The sequence below is a fragment of the Mus caroli genome, chromosome 8 (assembly GCF_900094665.2).
Source record: "Mus caroli chromosome 8, CAROLI_EIJ_v1.1, whole genome shotgun sequence".
In the NCBI taxonomy this organism is placed as follows: domain Eukaryota; kingdom Metazoa; phylum Chordata; class Mammalia; order Rodentia; family Muridae; genus Mus; species Mus caroli.
The window spans coordinates 84,884,590-84,892,436 of NC_034577.1; positions in this window are offsets into that span (position 1 = coordinate 84,884,590).

Here is a 7,847-nt window from a genome sequence, read left to right on the forward strand (position 1 = left end):
TTGTATGTTAAACTACCCTTGCATCTCTGGAATAAAGCCAACTTGATCACAAAAAAAAAAAAAAAAAAAAAAAAAAAAAAAAAAAAAAAAAAAAAAAAAAAAAAAGAAGAAAATGTGCTGGGTAAGAAAGTGATGGGTATAGAATATACTATGAACTTTAAAATATATCTTATTATTTTTAGAATTTTATATAATGTATCTTGGTCACATCCATCCCCCACCTCTTCCTGTAGCTCCTCCAAGATCCACTCCTACCTCCTAACTCTCCCAAAGTTTACCCATACACTCCTCAGCATGGAACCATCACTGGGCTCACACCCTTAAAGAAAACCGACTCTCTCTCCCTTGAAGCCATCAACTGTCCAGTTCAGTTAGGGGTGGGAACCCCATGAACATCGTGCCATTCCTGCTAGCGTGTTGTCTGGCTTTCCCTTGTACCTATCTCGTGCAGGCAGCCTCAGATACTGTGAGTTCATGAGCAGGACCATGCTGTCATCTCAGGGAGACAGTGTTTCACATTGGTTCGTCTCAGTCTCTGACTCTTACAATCCTGCCACCCCACAATGGTTCCCAAGCCCTGAATTCAAAAGGAATGTTCTAAATAAAGTTTAGTTTCGTGAACGGGAGACTTATAGATACAATATAAATAATCTGGCCACTTTTAAGTAGCAGTAAACATCTGCAATTGTGCCGAAAACACTTTGGATGTTTTATAACTAATAAGTTAGCATTCGAGCTACACTGGGTTTTTATTTACTTGCACTTTCTATTTTTATCCATCTTCACATTCATTTGTCAAATACTTTGTGAGAGCTTGCAGTGTGGAAAACCCTGTGCTCAGTGTTTTGTGCCCAAGACAGAAGTGTTCAGAATAACTGCATGATCCACACTAGTGGATCCTGAGGCTAAGTGAGGCTGAGAGACAGGTCCAAGATAACAAGCCACGTAGGAGGAAAAGATAAGATTGAACAAAACCTGTGTGATTGTCGATCCACGCTCTTAACCACTGTGACATGGTCTCAGCTATCTTAGGGGAAGCAGCTTTGTGAATGCACTGCACACATGGAGAAGAGCCTGGGGTGGTTTCACTCTCTTCAGGGATCTCCTCCCCAACTCCCTGTCAAACAAACCTTTCTGGTGACCTCTCCTGTGTCTTATGGGTCCTAAGAAGGACAGATATAATTTCTGTGTGGAACTTGGGGACAGCTATAAGAGGAGACAGGTGGTTGGTAACAGGAACCCTGGGCTTCCAGGGAGAAGCAGTGGGCAGATGACAAAGGAGCTGACCGTTAAGCTTCCTGTTCTCTTTCTGCCAGCGTAGAGTTCTTCCTAGGAAGGCCCTGCACAACCAGGAGTCGCATGGCTGATTTGTCCTGGTGTGAGATCAGCTATTTTCTTTTTTTTTTTTTTTTAAAGCTCCTAGACCAGTTTATTTTACTCTCCAACAAAGAAATGTGATCTGCAAAAACAAAACCTGGATTACAAAAGCCTTTTACGTCTTTACAAACTANTGTTACTAATAAAAATTTACATGCCTCNAGTTTTTATCCCCCCCACCCACTGCACACAAAAACTCCCAACAACAAAAAACCAAGAACTACAGTTTTAACACAGGGCGAATGGTGAACCAGTTTTACAAATCCACAAACATTAATAACTAACAGGATTGGAGGGACAGGAAAAGAGAAGAGTCTTCTGCAACAATGACTCGAGTATCTTAATCTTGATGCCGCTAACAGTCGAAGACAGTAAGTTGTTTAACCTCTCTGATTCCTGGCTATTGTTGAAGTTAAGTCTAATCTCAGAATTTGTAAAAAAGGAACATGGTAAAAAAGTACAGTGAAGGAAGCCAGCTCAAGAGTGCTGGAGCTCCAACAGCCTACAATCCTGGAACACACTTAAAATCTACTTTTCGTAAAGTTAGAAGGTCTGTATGTAAAACTTCCTGTCCACATGGTGGGTAATCCACAGAAGACAGCTTTCTTATTTGAAACCAGGATAAGTATTCATTTCCTGGGAGTGATTTTACGGTTAGGTAGGAATAACTGGAAAACACACAACTTGGCACAGCAAATGCTGAGTAATATTGACAGCCTTTCATATACATGGAAACCACAATAGACAAGACTAAAAACAATTTATCCTAACTCAACAGCTACCCCAAACCCCAGGGGCCCCCTCAAACTTACTACACTTAAAAACTCAAGAGCTGCCAATTACTGTTACTGAATTTATAAAGGAACAGGGATATTTTCCAGCATATGAAACCACTCCCCCAAAGAAAAGAAATCTAAAAAGTAAGTAGAAACAATGTATTGAATTTTTAAAATGGAACAAAAACCTCATCTGAACTCACAACTTCATTTTCTCCTCTGAAAGGCCTTAAGCTCAATTGGAAAGGAAATGGAGGCCAAGTAAAGGACAGAACACCGCAGACTGCACAGATACTGTTAAATACACAGAACCTCTACCTTTAAGACCAATCCAATGCTAATGATTANGTAAATGGTATAAATACACTTAGTAATTTATAATCTCGAAATAAACGCTAAATTCCGTTTTATCAATTTTTATTGTGTCCTTAAAAATAAAACTTTAAAAGCATTTCCAACTTGATTCAAAATAAAAACAGCAACAAAAATGAAGCCAAAATTTATAATTCTCACCTGGTGCCTGCTGCCTTTTTGAGTTTGGGCAGGGAGATCAGCTATTTTCAAAGGAGTAGAAGTGTTAAGAGGACTCATTCATCTATGCAATAAGGAAACAGCTGACCTTCTCCATACTGGCTTCTCCTATAATCAGTCAGAGGCAACAGCTGTTAGGGTTACGGGATGAAGGAGTTAACAAAATAGCAAGAGCCTGCGTCCCTAAGTTGAAACTGGATAATAGCTGCCCCGTAATATATAACAATTTAAACATCGTCTGAAAAACTTAAATAGCTGAATCTGAGCTGTTATTTTTTGGGTAGATAATCTGAAAGATACAGGCAGAATGCAAATACTTTGCATGCCGTACAATAGGGGCTTTGGCACTTGATGTCTAGTCCTTCATTGTAGCAGATATATAAATATTCCCACAGTCTCTGTTGTAGATCTCAGAGTAAAATTGCTAGGGTAGATGCTTTCAGTAGCTGCCCTCCTGGAACCACGCAACCCAGGGCCGTTGGGTGACTTCCACCTTCGAAGGAACTCATCTTTGCTTCGGATATACCATGAGTTGAACAAAACCACAGTATTCATGATAGGTCTTGGTCTTAGGAGATTCACACTCCTCTACCACCTGAAATAATGTGTGGGTGGTGACTGACTAGATTTGATGTGTACATGCCTCTTGTTCTCCACCTAACTTACTTTGAAAAACCCATTTTGTTCCCAGTATTTTTACTCATTCACACTCAGTAATAGTTAACAGTGTAATCAATTCTGCTTTGAACACTTTCCTTTCTCTAACTCTCATCCTTATCCCTACCACTGGTTGGCTGGTTGGTTTATATCCTAAATGCTGTCCTCCCCGGCCCCCCTCATGGAGTCCCTCCCCTTTTCTTCTGAGAGAGTGAGCTTCCCTGGTAATCCCCCCACCCTGGTGCATCAAGTCTCTGCAAGTTTAAGTACATTGTTTCCCACTGAGGCCAGACAAGGCAGCCCTGTTGGAGGGATAGATTCCACAGTCAGGCAAAGCTTTCGGGAAAGCCACCACTCCAGTTTTGGATGACTCACATGGAGACTGGCCTGCACATCTGCTACATATTGTCAGATGGCCTGGATCCAGCCCATTTATGCACTTTGATTGGTGGGCCATCCTCTAAAAACTCCCAAGGTTCCAGGTTAGTTGGCTCTTTTGGTCTTTCTGTAGAGTTCCTATCCCCTTCAGGGCCTTCAATCCTTCCCCAAACTCCCTCCACTGTTTGGCTGTGGGTCTCTCCATCTGTTTCAGTCAGCTGCTGGGTAGAGCCTCTCAAAGGACAGTTATTCTCAGCACCTGTCTGCAAACATTACAGAATATCATTAATACTGTTAGTGATTGCTACTTGCCCATGGAATGGATCTCAAGTTGGGCTGGTTATTGGTCAACCATTCCTTGAGTCTCTGCTCCATCTTTGTCCCTGTATTTCTTTTAAACAGGACAAATTTTGGGTTGAAAGTGTTGTTGATGGGTTGGTATTCGCATCCCTACAATGTGGGGGTCCTGCCTAGCTACAGGAGGTGGCCTCTTCAGGTTCCATATCCCCACTGTTCGGTGTGTCGGCTAAGGTAACTTGTGTTTACTCCTGGGATCCTCCCCAATCCTAGGTCTCTGGGACTTCCTAGAGATTATCCCTCCCACTCTGACACCCAGTGCCAGACAGCTGTAGATTTCCATTTATCCTTCTGGCCCTCTGGCCCTTTCTCCTGTCTCTACCCAAACCTGATTTCATATTCTCCCTCAACTTGAATGCTCATCTCAAGTCTGCTTCAGGGAAATCCAAAAGTTGACATGTGTATACCTGACAATTTATATGTTAAAGCTCTACCACCTACCTCAAACCTTAATCTTTGACTATGTTTAGACAGAAGTCCATTAAAGATTAGAACAGTAAAACAAAGCTATGGATGTGGGCATCAATCCAATCTGACTAATGTCATCATGGGAGGGACTGAGGAAATTCAATGGTGACAGCACTGACAGGTGTGCATAGTGGACCAGCTGCATTTATAGTCATGAAGGATGCACCCTGCTGCAAGATGAGGAAGATGGCCTGAAGGAAAACTAACCTGTTGGCAACTTGAAATTCATTGTGTAGCCTCCAGAAATAAAAAGAAGGAAATTCCTCCTCCAACACCCAGTTTGTGATAAGCTGTTACATTAGCATAAGAACAATGGTGTATAAACCCAGTCCAGTGTTTTCTCGTTGCCCAGTGGGCTGTAAAACCCTGATATGAGTATGGAGGATTCCTAATTTAACAAGCAACTCAGTATCAAAGCCTGTAACAGAATCTGCTCCATTTGACTTGCTTTCACCCCTGGGTTCTTGGCGGCCATTCATCTTGCTTAAGGCCCGAGGAGGATAGCCTGGCTGTGGCCTTTCATAAAGCAAAATGCTGTGATTTGTGCTTGCTCACACTGACAGTTCTGTAATTAAAAATAAAGATAGAGGGGCTGAGGACTTAGGGATGACACAGGAGAAAGCAGGAGCTAAGAGAGCTGTGTTTTCTTTCTCAGACCAAACTAATGTTGAAGTCGAAAATTGGGCAACCATTATCCAAACAGCAGCCCATTACACCACAGACAATTAGGAATTCTTCCCCAAAGAAACAGTCAAAGCTCCAAAGTGGGGTGTTCATTAGCATTCACTGAAGCCATTGTGATGAGTTCTACAGTTCCACACTGAAAGTGAGGACTTTGACAGAGCTAGAATCAGTTCCTGGAGATGATCTACTCTGCCAAAGACTGGCCCGGGCTGGGTTTTCTCTTTGATTTTTATCTACAAATAAAATTTGGTCTTAAAAAAGTGCCTTAATAAAATGTGTTACTATAGCTAAATTCATATAGATTAGACAGCAAGGTTCCATCAGATAACTAGCATATGCATGCACACATACACACACACACACAGAGAGAGAGAGAGAGAGAGAGATGAGACAGATGAGACAAATGAGAGGGAAAGTATTTTATTTGCCCTAGAAAACTGACCTCTGAAACCTTGAAAGCAGCCATGGCACTCGGTTTATGAAGATTGTACAGTGCTTTCCCAACAAAATATAAAGGAGTCAGATGGACTGTATTGTGTCCATTGCTTCACCACATGTGCACTTGTGCCTCCAGGGAATTTGGAAAACACAGGTAGCCACACCTGAAGCTTGCCTGCACCTATGTGTAGCTTTCCTATCTCATGATGACTTTGCAGAAATGTTGGGTGAAGCAAAGATTGCCCACACCTCACACCAGATCACAAAGCTGTTCACCAAGTCTACTTTGCCTGTGTCACTCTGACTACAATTAACACATATGTCTTTCCCCTTACGTGAGAATTAATCTGTATTATTCCTTTTTCCTTGAGGTACTATCTATAGATCCTATGTGGAAGTATATGACCTTAAGAGAAAATCCTAGGCTATGACCTGGAATTTTAAGAACTTGGAAGATCATGATAGCATAGGTGTCTCTGGATGCTCTTAAGCCTACAAGCTTTCACATATCTATGAATGTACTCAGATTAAGAGTTTTCAGACTAGAACAGGGCTGAGGCAAGATCAAGCCATGCAAGTGGCTTTGTCTACTGCTCCTCTGACTCATCATGGGTGAACTGTAATGGAGGACACTGTTCTAGAAGCTCTAAAGTTGAGGAATACAACATGGACCATTGCACATCTTCTCTGGAAAGGATTTACATCCATGTTGAATCTTCACGGAATGCTTGTTTACATATCATTTGCTATGGTTCAATATGCACAGACTCTAAAACTATAAGGCATCTTCTAATGGACCCTGTAATCCCCCAATTATGATCCACTGCCATAGAGGGGTGAGACAGACTGCTTTAAGTGTTAACATATAAACCCTGGTGACTCTCAGGGTAAGAAATAATACAAAGCTTTTGTCCACAGTGAAGTTACTCTGTTCACCTAAGAATAATAATTTATAACTTGAGTTCACTTGAACCCTCTTCAGGTTAGATTTCAACCTAATTTTGGCACATCTAAATATTTACATGACTTTGTTAACCTTCCTTTTCACCTTTGCATTCAAAAGCTGAAGAAAAGTTCCACAAGCTATACTGACTTAACAATCATGCTTTTATATTATAAATTAAAACGTATTGTTTATTGAACAGTACAGCATTTATTCCTGGAGTTATGCAAGATCTTTATAGACAGTATGCAAAGAAACTCTGACATTATTTTGTTGTATATCAATGAAGCAATTCTCAGTGTAAGATTTATGGATAGTAGAAATATGGCAATGTGTTTCTGCACTGGAGGAAGGAATATCTGCATAGGAATCTGTAGCTATTTGTGTCAGGAGTTGCTGTGAGCTAGGTAAGATCTCTCTTATTGCTTTGACACACTTACAGAGCACATTGTCCAGCCCCTTGTGATAAGGTTGATTGTGACTAAGTTGCTTGCAATGGATTCTCAGTGAAAGCCTTCAGGCCACATTCGATCTTGGACCCTGTAAGATTTTTGGTTATTCTTGTATGCTTATTTCCTCTGCTCTTGCCTAGATTCAATACTAACAACAGCTTTAGAAATCATAGATAAAGATGTCAGACTAAGGAGTTAAATATATAGCTTAATGTACCACAGTTGCCTCAGATGCATGAGGCTTACATTCAATGCCATTCAACATACACCACATACATACACATACACACACACACATATACATATATACACACATACATACACACACAGAGACATACACACATACACACACAGTGATAGACATATACACACATATATATATATAATATATATATATATAATATATATATCCCTGACACAAACATTATCCAGAAATTTATATATATATATGTGTGTGTGTGTGTGTGTGTGTGTATGTATATACATATATTATATATGTGTTTGTATATAAACAATCACCCTGTCAAGATAAATATTTTCATATATATTCATATATATTTCTCCTTTAAAAGTATTCTGCAGTCTCTAGATGGTCCATCCTTTTGTCTCAGCTCCAAACTTTGTCTCTGTAACTCCTTCCATGGGTGATTGTTTTCAATTCTAAGACGGGGCAAAGTGTCCACACTTTGGTCTTTGTTCTTCTTCAGTTTCATGTGTTTTACAAATTGTCTCTTATATCTCGGGTATACTAAGTTTCTGGGCTAATATCCACTAATCAGTAAGTAC